The 15214-nt window shown below is 47.9% G+C and overlaps 1 pseudogene; it reads right to left on the bottom strand.

Moving 5' to 3' along the window:
* Positions 1 to 423: 423 nt before the first annotated feature.
* On the bottom strand, positions 424 to 13615 carry LOC144121555 (uncharacterized; annotated as a pseudogene).
* Between the last annotated feature and the right edge of the window lie 1599 nt (positions 13616 to 15214).

Consider the following 15214-nt stretch of genomic DNA (forward strand, 5'->3'; position numbering starts at 1 on the left):
AAAAGGCATGCTCTTTGCAATAAAAAGACCACAGTCTCGAAGACTGAAGTCCACATGTTTTTGAGACTCCGTTTCTATAAATGCCTGCACAGCTTTCTTCTCTGTTTCGGAGCCCCTCCGCAGGTTGGAAACTTGAGGCGTCTTCACGTATCCCATTATCTCCGCAACAAGGCCTGCTACACCTGTGCTGCATGCTGCGACACGGTGCATTACAGAGGCAGTGATCCTCCCTCGACGTTCTTATAACCATCTTGGTGACCTTGCTTGGCCTCGAGTAGCTTCCTCAATTTCACTACAGCATGCAGCTGTCAGTTCCACTTTTTTTCCCTCGTCTATGTCGAGGTCTTGGTATATTTCAGTAAGAGGCGGTTTCGCAGAGAGTTGCTTGCATCTGCCCACTCGTACATGTTCCAGGGCAGCTGTCTAAGGAGCAGAATCTGTGTCCTCGCTGTCAGAGATTGAAGTCAGGATCAAAGTGTTTGGTGCAATTTCCTGAAAAAACAGTATTGGAATTAGTGCCCTATTTGCAATGTCAGTGGATCTGGTTCTTTACAGTTGCACAAACAGTGAGCATTTTTTTTGTGTGTCCTTTCTCTACGTATGTATCAAAATTTATTTAATGAGAAGTCCTTACCTTCACTTGATGAAGAAACCTTGACACTTGCTCATCCGTGAGCACTGGTACTGAGTAGTCTGGTGCCTCGCTGACTTGGGGTGGTGCACGGCCTATTTTGGGCTTCAAAAATTCAATCTCCGAGACTGGTTCTGCCTGTGGAAAGTTCAGTGTCAATTACAATTTTGCTCACAACTCTGTTCATGGCAGAATGAAAACAAAGACTTACTGTGCTTCCCTTTGATGCCTCAATCCATTTACATGCAACATCAGTTGGGGACGGGTCATTCAGGCCATACTGCGCAGTTGCCTCAACTCTAAACAAGAGTGCAGCCACGTGTGTGCAGCATTCCCCAAGGCTGAAAAATAAGTAGGAAACATGAGAAATGAAAAGTTCACAAACAACTGTAATTATTGGTGAGAAGTGTGGCTGGAGGGTGAGATTTGACGACTTTTGTCATCCACAAGGCAACTCGATTAGGATGAATGCAACATCATGCAGTCAAGCATCGACAAATGATCTGGCTAACTATGACATGAATATTGTCGCAAAGTAGTGGCTTTAATAAAGCAGACTTGCATGGAGACCAATAACAGCTGCCTGAACAAACGGATTATTAGGCTGAGTTGCGCCCCACAAATGAATAATATGCGTCGGTGATAACGAGCGCTCTCGGCGATCCTCGAAATAGACTACTGACAGCACTGGGCCGAGTTGAATTTAAAGACAGTATGGAAAGTTACAGATAACATGTTACAAATGACAAGTACAATCTAGAACAGCCCAGATGCGGCAGCGTGTCACAAACAAAACGAGATAATTCTGGACAAATCTGCATGCGGCGAGCGAAGCGATAAAGCCGCGCTCGGGCGGCTGTTTGCACAGGAAACAAAGTTTACAATGACGAATTACGGCAGTATGGCAAACATTTCATTACACGCGCATAGTTAGGCGAACAGTAGCGCTTTTCTGCGCTGTAACGCAACTAGTACAGAATTTTCGAAAACGGGAAAGTCTCCATTCTTTGTGGTTTGATTCATAAAAATGAAAAATAACGCAAGGTAAAGGCTCATGGCATTGTAGCTCTCATTATGATTCGCCTACTTACCCGGCCATGCAAGTGCAATGCGCACTTTCGACGGTTCCATCCTCCTTCACGATTCACCACGCCTTGTAAGACTTCGAAAGCGTTTGACTGGCTTCCACAGTCGCCGCAATAACAACAACGCCGTCTCCGTGCGCTCCCGCCTTGAAAGATTTCACTTGCTTCACCTTCCCGCATATAAATGCGTTGTACGCATCTTCAAGTTTGTAAGACTTAAACTGTTCGTTCGTGTAAAAACACACGCCTTCCCCAAGATACAAATAAATATCTGCTGCTGTCACAGGCGGCAGATTTCGTGCGCCCGATGTAAAGGCGAACCGGACAACGTCGTCGTCGAGAGCGTCAGGCAGCTCCTCGCCTCTGAACGAAAGTTTCGCGCAGTACCGCACTTGCACCTCGGTGTCCAGCTTCTTAAAATAATCACTTGACATTATTTTTGTACAAGCGACGCACAATGAACGTAAGCACAGCCTCAAAACACGCACGGCTAGTCGGGGTCTCCGTATCGCGCCGCCTGAAAAACACTGCCGGAAGTTCTTCGCCGGAAGTTTAGTGGGAGCAGCCAATGAGCGCCAGAGGCGCGTGTTTGTAAACAGTGAAAAGGAGAATAAGCTATGGTTTAGGTGAAGTTAAATTACTTTTTCTGTCTGAGGCAGGTGTGAATTCGAGTAGCTGGTTAGCTGTGAGAATGTGAATGTGGAACTCAGGCATAGAAGCTGTCGTGCTCGACAGAGAAAAGGATCAAATAAAGCTGGCTCAGCATTGCAGATAACGTAGGATTAACGAAATTCATCGAACAAATACACAGGACATGAAGAAAGGCGCCAAACGATTTCCTTAATATTGACATGTAGATCCGTTCAAAAGTCAGCAAAACATAGCAAACAGTTGGAAACTATTTTATGCTAAGCATTAATTCCATACGCCTGGCGATGTCCAGGCTACAGATGACAAAAAAAATCTGCAGAGATTGTTTACATCCCCATCATTGCGAAAGCAAGAATTTGTGCTACGACGAAGACGACAATGAGCGGGCAGTGCAGCAGGACGGAGCGGATAGAAGTTGGCGAAGACGACGCTCTGCAATACACAGAGCAAGAGTGCGGTGGAGTTTAATACGAGGCGTGTTCGGCTGTGGCGATATTTCAGTTGTAGCATCACAGGCTACAACTTAGGAAGTTTATGACATAACAGACTTTCTACCGGACTGGTTTCACCTCTTGAGGCCGTGTCTATCTTTGCCGCCCTTTTAGTTGCGTTGCCTTTTATCGAATTAGTGCTGTGCAGCCACTAGCTGAGTGCTTAGTAAATAATCTGTATATAGCCCCTTTCTATACATGCATAACCTCGTGCAGTATGTGCCATGATGAAAAAAAGCGGTGATCGATATCCACGTAGTCTTGCGCAGCGGCCTTTGTACGCGTCTCCGCGGGCTCTATTCCTATTCTTAGATATTTTGTTTCCTTTTCTTCCCATTTTTTTTATGCTTGGGAAAGAGCGGACAAATATCGCAAAGAGACGGTATTTCTAGGCTCTGAACGTCCGGATTAATGCTTTTGCACTTATACATGCCGCTGAATAATTTTAGACAGCTCAAAGGACAGCTCAAACTGAGCATGCATTTGTAACAAAGTACCTTAATTCCCTGCTCCTTATGGGAGATAGAGTTATATATACTGCATTCCTTGTTGATAAAGTCTAGTTGTATCGAGGCTGAAAACAAAACACCTGTGGTTGACTGCAAGCGAAGTTAACTAGTTTCTTTTCGAGTTGATCGATTCACGAAAAACTTGTCGTCACATATGATGTAATCGAAACAAACTGCTGATGTAGCCATAACAGTTCTTTTTATTTTAAACTTCTATAATTTAGCTACTAATGAGCGTAGTTCATTACGACTTGGTTGCGTGTGAGCCCTGCCAACCTGAATGTGTTCGGCCGAAAAAGGGAAGACAAATTATTACAGGTTTCAGTATATCTCAGTTTCTTGCAAGATTGCTATGACTCAGAGAGCCAAAGAAAACTGTTACCAAGATGTGACATCCGTTTGATCAAGAGCCGACCAAAATTGATAGTTGCAGATGAAATGATTTCATCTGTTAGAGTGAATACACGGAGCGGGTGGTAGGCCCTCGGTGAAGATCTACATCTCCAGTTAGCAGCAGCAAGCAAACCATTCAACAATATTGAAAAAATTCATAGCAACCGTTTTGTTGGCTGGAGGGTACCGGAAAGGAAACCAGTAAAAAGAAACCGGTTTCGCTTTTCAGATCATCATCATCATCATCATCATCATTTATTATACCCTTAATGGCCTCTGTTGAGGCATTACATAAGGGGGGGGGGACAAAGCAAATGCAACTAAGAATAATACGTTAATACAACAAAACATAATGCAATACAATAAAATGAAAAACGATACATCACAATACAACGTTGGTCAATAATGAAGGGCACAAGGCTGAATTAGGCGGTAACAACTACAACAACAACAAGAAAAATAATAAGTTAACTGGGTGAAGTTTGAGAAGTGTCTTTTATTCAGTACAGTGATTAATTAATGCCTGTCGAAATTTAGTAGCGTCGCGCTCGTTAACAATGTAGTCGGGTAGCAGGTTCCAATTTTCTATTGCAGTTGGAAGAAAAGATTTAATAAATGCCAAGGTCGATCCATGTATACGTTGAATGCTGAGGAGGTTAAACAGGCGGCGCGATGTTCTGATGGGAGCTAGTAATAATGTGTCACGAAGATCAGGAAAATTGTAATATAACTTATGAAAGAGGCAGAGTCGTGCGATTTTCCGTCGGAGCTCTAGTGGCGGGATTTAGTAAGAATCTAAGCACATAGTGAACCGGAAGGACTGACCTGAAAGACATGTAACCGATAACGTTTTAATCTTCTCACGTTTTTCTCATCGGTTCTATTTTATATATTATATGGGCGTGGTATTTGTTTTCTCTTTTGTCACTGTTACTGGGCGTTTTTCCTAGTTTTCTGGCACGGCTCTGCCTCTAGGCTCCTACTTTATCACCACCTTTTCTTGACGCGTCGGGCATTCTCCCGGGCGTTTGCATAGAGCATGCCTCGGTTGCGTTGTTTATTGTTTGTAGCAATTTATTTTTGTCTTCTTAATGTTGTATTTTCAGATCTTAAGTGTACTTCGCTGTGACGGTTAGGGGCCTTCTCATCTGTGCATAATTTTGACCGAGAGCTTGTGCTCATGTTGATTCGTGTCTGCTGAGCTGCTGTTTTTTGTTAATAGCCCCTGACTCCTCCGTGTTTTATGAAAAAGCCTGTGGTGTATACGGCAGTCTTGCAATAAATGAAGTTGGCGCTGCTTGTGTGTTGTCTATAGTCTTCACTGAAGCATGTCTCTCTATGGTGACGCAGCTATAGCATGTGAAGATAAAAATCTAGCATGTGTTCTAAAACTCTTTGAGGACAAGTGGTAATTTAGGAAGAGTTATGTTGGGATTAAAACCACAGATTTAAAACTTGGACCTAAGTCTTAAACCCGCCGCGGTGGCTCAGTGGTTAGGGCGCTCGACTACTGATCCGGAGTTCCCGGGTTCGAACCCGACCGCGGCGGCTGCGTTTTTATGGAGGAAAAACGCTAAGGCGCTCGTGTGCTGTGCGATGTCAGTGCACTTTAAAGATCCCCAGGTGGTCGAAATTATTCCGGAGCCCTCCACTACGGCACCTATTCTTCCTTTCTTCTTTCACTCCCTGCTTTATCCCTTCCCTTACGGCGCGGTTCAGGTGTCCAAAGATATATGAGACAGATACTGCGCCATTTCCTTTCCCCAAAAAACCAATTATTATTACCTAAGTCTTACTTGGTTGTCAGGGCTTGTTTAGTGAACTCACAAAAAAAATTATTCGGTGATCCTAAACATCTTCCTGGAAATCACGTCGAAGCCGCAGCTAGGGTGTCTGCATCGGTAGAAGGGAGGCAATTTTCCAATCTTTTTTTCATTCTAAGAAAATAAGAATGGTTGGATCGGCCGCACGAACATGTGCATGGATCTATACTGAGAGAAGTGTTGACAACTTATAAAACCACGCTAACATCGCCGAGAGGTGAGAGCACATCGATTTGTTTCCCTGCGCTGACTCCGTCCCCGAGCTGACTTGTCGTGGAGGCAGGAAGCGTTTGTGACGTCTCAACAGCGTACCCTCGAGATTGCTGGAAATCTTGCTCTGTGAATTTCGCATAGCAAGGAAGAAAGGCTGCAATGCATAACGAGGTACCTTTAAACGGGAGAACAGAGGTGGTGGAGGAGTGTTTCCTAACCGGCTCCGCGGAGAAAGCACTTTTGCACATTCAGTTGCAATCCCTTGACGTCGCGTTGTTTAGATCGGTGGAGGGTCTTCCTGAAAGCACATGTGCTCTCGAAACCGCGCTTAGCAATGTTCGAGCAAGGATACAGGCTTGTTATCTTGTTAGGTTAGAATTTATGCAGGAAAATGCGGCGTTTAAAAAAAATTAAAGGGAAGGATTGGCCACGTCACGTGTGTGTACACAAGTTGACTCATTCTCATGTACAGGTGTGTAACAGAGAAGCTTCCTGGCTAACAAAATAGGAAGTGTGTCGCCGTGCACGGAAGCGTGACTTTCTTGAAGATAAGCGATTCATCAAGCATAAAATGACTCTTTTTTTATAAGGACATGACCTAATATTGGATCGAAATGGTCCTGTTTCCTCAAGGTGTCGGCGTCGGAGGAAAACCGCGTCCCTGGTGGTGTTTGCGGCTGGGCGGGCAACCCAATTTAGGCCGGATTCGGTCAATCGAACCCGCTAATTCTTTTAGATAACTATACCCGCATCTATACATTTAGTGCGGCGGCCCTGAAATCAACTTTTGCCACTTTACCAGAAGGATCACCGTCGCTGCTTTCGCAGGCCTTCTCACTTAGCAGTGCTTGCCCCTCGTTGATGACATTTAGCTTTAGCATTCAGCGATACCGCACTTCGTTTTTTTGCTTTATGTACCTCCAGCTGAGCGTCAACGCGGCGCGGAGCTCTGTGCCTTGCAAAATCACCTAGCTCCCACATACAGCAGATTGAAGCGAAACCTTTAGAAATTTGTTTGACGGTACTAAAAAAAAGTAAATTTTGCAACCAAGAGCGCAGAGAGGGATTGTGACCGACGCTGCCAAAAATGGGCATTCTTTGTTTCCGTACGCTTCATACCACTGAGCCACAGCCGTGGCATCCTGCGCAATGATAGTTGCTTGTTGGTTGGAGTTACCTATATCGTCGTCATCGTCATCTTTCATCACTTCGTTCTCTGGTTCGCAGGGCTCGTGCAGTGAAAGAGTACGAGCGATTAACGATAAAGCAAGACTCGTCTTTGTCACCCACAGCAGCTTTTATGTAGCCGTAAAAAAAAAGGCGAGAAGCGGAAGCGGACCATTTCTTGTGTGACGTGCATACTTGCAGTAGATATAAGAGTGTTAGCTCTTACTCATAGCGTTTCTCAATTTCTTGGGAAATTTTCTAAGTCCGAGGAGACCAAGATGGCAGCCTCCTTAGTAAAGCGATTTTGCAACCTATTTTGGGATTGGCTGGCAACATCATGATTATATCGAATAGGTGATTGATTGCTTACGTGAATTATAAATGTAAGATGTCAAATTTGTATTTCCATTTGTGTCCCCTCATTTAATCTCATTCATATCAATTCTAGTAAACCACACAGCTAAAGCGCCAACTCCAAGCGCCCTTCTTTGGGGTACGCGCTCAGCGTCGGCGCTCGGCGTACGCCACGCCGGTCTGCGCATGCGCACTGCAGAAGACGCCAGCGAGCCTCGGTGAGGCGCCGATGTCTGTCCGTGCTAGATATCGGCGTCAGCGCATGGGCGCTCGCGTACGCGTCGGCAGAGGGGTCGGATTTATAACAATGGGAGGATCGCGGGGATCTCGGTGACTTTTTTCTTCATGGCTTGAAGCTCTTCCAGGTTTCCCGAATTTTTCTTCGCGGTTTAAGTTGTCCTTTCATCGCCCCTCAACCCCTTCTCTTCACGGCTTGAAATTCTCTCCCTCGGCTCGAAAAGGGAAGCGAGCCAACGCCAGGAACATGGAGATGTATGCCCATTTTTGACGCCCGTTTCCCGCGTACACCAAGAGCGCCTACGCTGGACGCGTACGCCCAGGAAGGGCCCTTGGATTTGGCACTTAACGCTCGTTACTTCAACGTCTTCCAGACAGTGACGGGTCGGAATCTTTTTTGACAGATGACCGCTCAACGTCCGACAAAGCCGGCGCGGGTACGCCGAGTTCGGCCACATTCTCACAGCCGCCCTCCTCTACGGCACGGCGACGACGGAGCCGAAAACCGCGGCAGCAACGGAGCGGCGCGGTGTTCTAATCGAAATAGGCGCCGCAGACCGGCAAACCAGTTAGGGCGGGTGCTCGCTCTTCCCATGTTTCTCCCGCGTGAAAAAAAAGAAAACGGCGGTGGCGGAGTCCGAATGAGATGCCGAAGGAGCGGTGAAAGTCGTCTGTCGACTGCTTGCGCGTTGCTTTGCTTGACTATTATCGCAGAACAAACATGCGATCTCGCAAGCGGTGGCAAAAGTTAGAAGTCAGTTGAATAACTTTGCGCAATTCCACATTTTTACAGCGAAACAGCACGCGTACAGCACCAAAACATATTTATACGAATATAGCGAGCTATTATTAAAGCGCTGCGCGCACTGCAGTGACATTATTCTGGGCAATGTGAACGAAATCGGACATATGTAGGGGGTAATGAACTCTGTTATCAATACACGAATGGTTTGTCAGGGCTTGCTAGATTGTTCTTTATACTAACGTTCGAGAAAGAGGCTAGCAAAACAGTTTGGAGAATATTTTACCAGTATAGGCTAATTGAAGCAATGAGGCCCTAAAAGCTAGCAAGAAGTAAACGGGGTTTCAACACAGCTTTCTTCGCAGGAAGCGGCTAAAAGCCGTCAGCTCGGCGGGTTGGTGGCGGCCTTCGACACTGCGCTCGTGTCGTCCTGTTTGTTCCGTCCTCGTGTTTTTGCGCGCTGTTTTACCATGAATAGTTGTAACCAACTTGCTTAGATTTCCGTACTTCTTCTTCCAATGCTATTCCTATGGTACGCTTTTTTATTACTCCGTTGTTTCCATTTCGCGTTTCTTGATCCTCTTTACTGTCTTTGCATTGTTTTTATTTGAGTCTGTTTTTCTGCTCTTTATCTTATCTGCCCCGTCACCTCTATCCTCCTTTTTGTCTTCTTCACCTGAATGGTTGATCTTTTCATCAGCCATCCCCTTCTCTTCGGTTTAAACCTGGTAACAGGCTTTCCATCCCCCACTTCGTTACTCTCCCGAAGTCCGTCTGTTCGCCATAGTCCACGGGCCGTGTTTTTTTTTAGGTTTTGTCTAAGTTAAGTTTCGTTCTTCGGACTCCACAACAGGTGCCCCACCGTCCGAGGCGGTATAACAGACGAGATCAGGAAACACATGACTGAAGGCAGGCAAACTGAATCTTTATACAGGAATTCACATATTTACAACAGAATAAACGGCGAGTGATTACGTGGAACTGGCTGAGGAAAAATCTTCCCTCCTTGGCATCGCCGAAGATGCAAGGGATCGAAATCTAGCTCAGAACAATTTTCCAGGCTCCGGAGCCCGGTTTTGAAACCTAGGAGCCTGTCCCACATTTGGCACCACACAATCACAACAAACTAACACATATTTTGTATACAAACTGCATGACATGTCTTCCAGGTTCCACAAGGTTCAAACCCCTCTCCCTAATATACTCAGCACGATAAGAACATCAAAAATACTTTTAAAAAATGGCATTCCGGGAACGGGCGCTCTTAATGATTGGCCCTCTAGGTTTACATGCCACACTCCATACTTCCACAGTATCACTCAAACTCTCTTCCTTACCAAGGAAAATGAGAAACATATGAAAATAAATCAAAGACACTCTCACGTGTCGCCGCCTTCCTGAGAACCCGTGACCTGGCGGCTTCCAGCATTACGGCAATTATCGATCTCAACCGAGCCGCTACAGCCGCAAGTAACAAACTAATCGTCTTCGTGCCGACTGTTGACAGGCGTCCCACCAAAGTCTGGAAAGCGGCGCCAGCTTGTCGTTGCTGCCTCTGAACGTGCTTCAGCATCCCTTATGTAAGTACGCCTACGGTTCGTTAACCCGACCCACTTCTCGAGAGCCGTTGGTGGGTCCCATCCTCGGGCTTCGGCGCCGCCGCGGCGCCGCGGCGTCTGCTCGCCGCGCCCGCACCTGACAGTACGCGAAGCTTATTTGCTCTCAGCCTCGCGCGAGCGCCCAGACCCGTCTCGCCCGACGGTGAGGACCCCTCAGACCTAGGTGGAGACTTCTGTGGGGTTCCGGGAAAAACGTCCCCCCTCCTTTCCTCCAGCTCTGCCTCTGTCTTGGCCGGTCAACGCTCGCCTGCGCGTTGGCCGGTAGCGGGAGAAATCCAAATACACGACACGGGTGCTACTTGAGCGCAACCGATGCAAATTCGCTTACCGTATATCCCGCGCCCAATGCAAACACTAAACTCATCGGAGACTCGCGTACCTGGAGCGCCTCGTATATTGCCAAATGAAATAAAACCGTCATTTGCTCTGTTCCTAGGCAGCGGGCGCTTTTCGGGGCGCAAGACACGTGCAATAACGACGGAGAAAAGAAAAAAAGGGAAGGGGGCTTCTTTTCTTGTGCCCGGTGGTGGTGGTGGAAGCTTTATTAGACAAAGGGGAGTTTAGGACGGGCAGGTTCTTGGGCACCCGCACGGCACCACTTCACTCAAACGTTCATGTCCCGGAGTCTCATGACGCTGGCAGCCCGACCTGTGGCGATGGCTTGCTTCTCCTGGTACTGGCAGCCCGCGCACCCACGCATCGCCGCCGCCGAAGCTCCGACGCTCACCAGCGCCATCTCTCGCTCGCAGCAAGCAAGCCTTGGGTCACGTGAGGCCAGCTCGCGCTGTGACTGGCACGTTTCTTGTGGGGCGGGGCTCCGTTGCCGCCACTCGACGAAAACGTAGACCAGGGCCCAGCGGCACCGGCCGCCCGATTTGGGGGGAAACTGCTCCAAATTCATCCCCCTCCGTCGGCTCCGGCGGCGACGGAGGTGACGGAGGAACGAAAAACCGGCTGTGAGAATGTGGCCTTAGCCGCGTCCCGAGATTTTTTTCTTGCAACCCAGCCAAAGAAATGATTAGGGGAGCCACACAGTCTGTCTCCCTTAAACGCGCTGGGTGACAATAGAAAAAAGAAACAGAAATGCAAAGCCGCCCCCCCCCCCCCTCACCGAAAAGCTGGGCGTGAGGGGACGACACACGAAGTGGACAGTGCGCGAAGTTTATCGGCGTCTCCCTCCCAAACCAGGGAGGGAGAATGTAAGAGATGGAGGAGGCGCTCAACTTCATGCGGCGCGTGGCGGCGGCTTTGTGAACTAGCGGAGCATGAACCACAATCCTGGCCATGCTCTGCCGCACATTATAACGGGAGACTTCAGCGCACACCATCCTTCTTGGGGAGGCATCATATTAGCAACAAGAGGACAGCAGTTATTTCGTTTTACACAGTACAACAATTTTACCTTCCTCAACTACGGCCAGGCAAATTTTTATGAACGTGCCCGATCCAGTGCCCTTGACATTTCTGCGATTTTGCGCATCTGTTGTCTTCAACTGTGAAAGGTCAGGAGGCAGGGAACAAAAAGTGTTTATAATCAGAAAAGAAGCTGCTTATATAAGGACAGGTACAAACATACGCATGCGCACTTCGTACCGTCAGGGCACGTGTTAACATGATAGTGTGCATACTTACATCTTCCTTCTTTTCGAAGAGAAAAAAGGGGGAAAAAGTTTACAAATTCTCTTGTCAGGGACCTAATGCTGCGGTCTCTCTGAAAGGGTGTAATTTTGTGGCGGTCCATGCAGACGTTGACTTCTACGAAGGATGTGCTCAGGTTGTAGCTCCGTCATCTGGTCAGGCTGGGATACAGACTCCGTAGAAACAGTCGCTTCAGGGTTTGACGTAGGTTGCATTTCTTTGGAACTGACATGCTCCCTGGTGCGCCGCAGCACTTCTCCGCTGTCTGTAAGTAGGGCATACGACCTAGGTGTGCCTGCGGAGCCTACAACCACAGCTGGCGACCAGGTTCTGCGTATGGTGTCGTACACTGATATCGGAGACCCGCAGCGAAGATGTGGTAGACGCTTGGCCGTCCGGTTGTAAAGTTCTGCTGCTTTTCTCTTATTTCATGAAGGCGATTGCGAACGGATTGTGGTGGCACAGTCTGCGGTTAAAGGTGCTGGGGGAGAACCGCCAACTGCGTCCTTGTTTGACGGCCCATCAATCTTTGAACAGGTTACTTCAGTTGCTCGTCCCTTGGCATGTTTCGCCACTCCATCGGAGTGCTATAAAATTCCAGGGTTGCGAAAGCACACATCGTTAGCAGTTTTTTCGGGTCCTCCACTGCACAGTCCACCATGCTGTTACCACGAGGATAGCACGGGCTTGAATTTACGTGGGCAATTCCGAGCTGCGCAGCAAAAGAGCGGAAGCACGCACTGTTGAAATGTGGAGCGTTATCGCTGCACAGCTTTGCCGGGATTTCATGAGATGCGGAGACAAAAATACGCGCATTGTTTACCGCTCTCGCTGTTGTCTGACGTAGGTTTTGAACCTCGAAAAAGACCAAGTAGAAATCTACGAGGATTAGGTAGCAGTGGTCACGTGAAGGAAAATATCAAGCCCTACTACTTGCCATGGCAGGCGGCCTCGTATCTCGGGGCTCAGCATAGGCAGTCTAGTGTTCCTCCGTTTGTAATTTACGCGCGCTGCACATGACTTAGCTAGAGCTGAGATATCTGCGTTCATGCCGGGCCAGAACGTTTCTTCTCTGGCTCTCATCTTTATTTTTCTTCGCATCCATGGGCGGTGTGTAGCAAGCACAGAATTTCCGGTCGCATGGTAGGAGGAATGACTATTTTGTTGGTTCTGAGTAGCAGGCCTTCTTCAACGTGCAGCTCGTTGCGGTAACACCAGTATGAACGGAGGGCATGCGGCACATGGTCTTTTGTTTCCGGCCACTCTGTGCTCGAGTAACGGCGCAGTTCAGCCATATGAGCGTCTCTGTTAGTTTCTTGCCGAATACTCTCGAGGGGCTGGTCTGACACAGGAAGAGAAGAAATAACGCTGACATGAAATTCTTCTGTCTCGTCGATTAGTTGCGTAGCACTCGGGAAGCGAGAAAACGCATCAGCTTTAAACAACTCCTTTCCTGGTTTGAACGTCACATTTATTGGGAATTTTTGCCAAACAAGCTTCATGCGCTGCAATCGTAGCGGGTATTCACAAAGTGGCTTTTTGAATATAGATTCCAGAGGCATGTGATCCGACTCGACGGTAACCTTTGATTTCCTGGAGATATAATCTTGAAATTTTGTGCAACAATGAACAATTGCCAATGGCTCCTTTTCGATCTGCGAGTAGCGCTGCTGTGCTTCAGTCAGCGAACGGGATGAATGGGCAGCGGGCTGCCCATCCTGTAGAAGGACGGCTCCTACTCCATGCTGACTGGCGTCTACTAACAAGGCCAATGGTTTTTCTTGATTAAAATAGGCAAGGACTGGCGCCTTTGTGAGGGTCGCTCGAAGCTGAGAAAAGCTGCTATCTTGCTGGTCTGTACAGACCCACGCGGCATCGTTTTTCGACAGCTCGTGAAGCGGCACTGACAACACGGATATGTTAGGGACAAACCGCGCCACGAAGTTAATCATGCCTTGAAAAACTTGCAGTTCCTTGCCGTTTTGTGCGGCGGAACTTGCATGATGTCTTCATCTCTGCTCGCGTCCAGGCACAGGCCCTCTGGAAACAGAATGTGGCCCATGTAGCGGACTTTGGGCTGTAGGATATTGTTCTTGTTCTTTATTCAGCATCAAGTTGTGTTGTCTACACCGGGACAGCAAAGCAACTAAATTTCTATCGTGTTGCTCTCGCCACTGTCCCCGTACCAATGTCCTCCGTCAATTCCGGTATCAATTTTGCAGCGTATGGCGGAACCTGCGACGTCGACAGTCGCTCAACAGCAGTAGTGGCCAACAATTGCATTGACTTCCAGGATTTGAAGGAAATAGCCCACGTTCTCTGCCATTTTGACCTGCTTTATCTTGCATGCTTGGCCCCTCGATCTCGCTTCTGGTTTCAGACACCCACGCGCGAAGTGGTTTCGGCCGCCACACTTGTTACAGGGCTTGCCTTGCGCAAGCACTTTGATTTTCCGTGTTCCCCGAAACAACAGTTTGGGCAAAAATTGAGGCTAAACTTTCGAGTTCACAGCATATACGGTGGCCTCATCTGCTGCGATTAATTCTGCCTCCCTGATCTCGTAAAAGTGCTCATTCGCTTGTTCCTTTGCTCGGCATATTTGCATTGTTTTGGCATACGACGGATTTTCAGACAGAAATTTCTGCGGCAGGTCCTTGTCTCCAACTCCAAGAATTATTCGACTGCGCAGTAGTCTGTCATCTAGCTCTTCAAATTCGCACAAGCGAGGAAGGGTTCGGATATCGATTAGCCGCCCGTTAAAAGATTCGCCCTCACGTTGATCTAAGAAGCCGAAACGAAACTTGTTGAACGTTAAAATCTTCGCTGGTTTGTAGTGGGCTTCGAATTTTTCAATCAGGTTATCGAGGTCTTGCTTTTCGTCCTCATTTGCGAAGTTGAAGGTTTAGAACTCCCGCCTTTCTTCTTCACCAATTGCCATAAGAACTGTTGCTGCCTAAACTTCTTTAGGCTGCTTCCTTAGTCCGGTCGCCGCAGAAAACAGAGCAACCTCACTCTTCCAGATGATCCAGTTCTGGTAAATGTCACCCGTACTTTCCAGTGGGTTTGGCACTGGAAGAATCGTGCGATGCTGTACTTCTTTCTCTGGAGTGTATTAGGGGTACAGCTGGACGAGGAGGCGGGGAAGATCAGTGGGGAACGCGGTTTGCGAAACCCGCCGTCACGCCACTTCTGACACCATGTGAACAGTCGGGGGCATGGAACAAAAAGTATTATCAGACAAGGGACTGCCTATATAAGGAAAATACAAACATGAGCATGCGCACTTCGTACCGTAAGGGCACGTACTAACATGACAGTGCACATACATTCAACAACCTGGAGTGCGGTTGAAGACAAAAAATTCAGACAGCTGTCGGGCAGTGCCCGCTCATCTCTGCCAGTCGTTGTTAAGGATTTCTCATCGATGCTGAGCATATATGCTCAGATAAGCTGCACTGCTATAACCTGGTATGATTCCTGCGGTCTGTGCGGCTCCGCCTGTGCCGCACACTGGCTCAACACCTGACTCTTCACCTGACATTTCTTCAGGCCTAACTCAGCAGGCCGGGCCTGCTGTGCAAGCCCTACCTGCTGCCTGAAACCTGGTATCTTGCAATCACACTTCTGCTCCAGCTGCATCAGGACTAGGATTTCTAGAGCC

Source organism: Amblyomma americanum, chromosome 1, assembly GCF_052857255.1.
Source record: "Amblyomma americanum isolate KBUSLIRL-KWMA chromosome 1, ASM5285725v1, whole genome shotgun sequence".
In the NCBI taxonomy this organism is placed as follows: domain Eukaryota; kingdom Metazoa; phylum Arthropoda; class Arachnida; order Ixodida; family Ixodidae; genus Amblyomma; species Amblyomma americanum.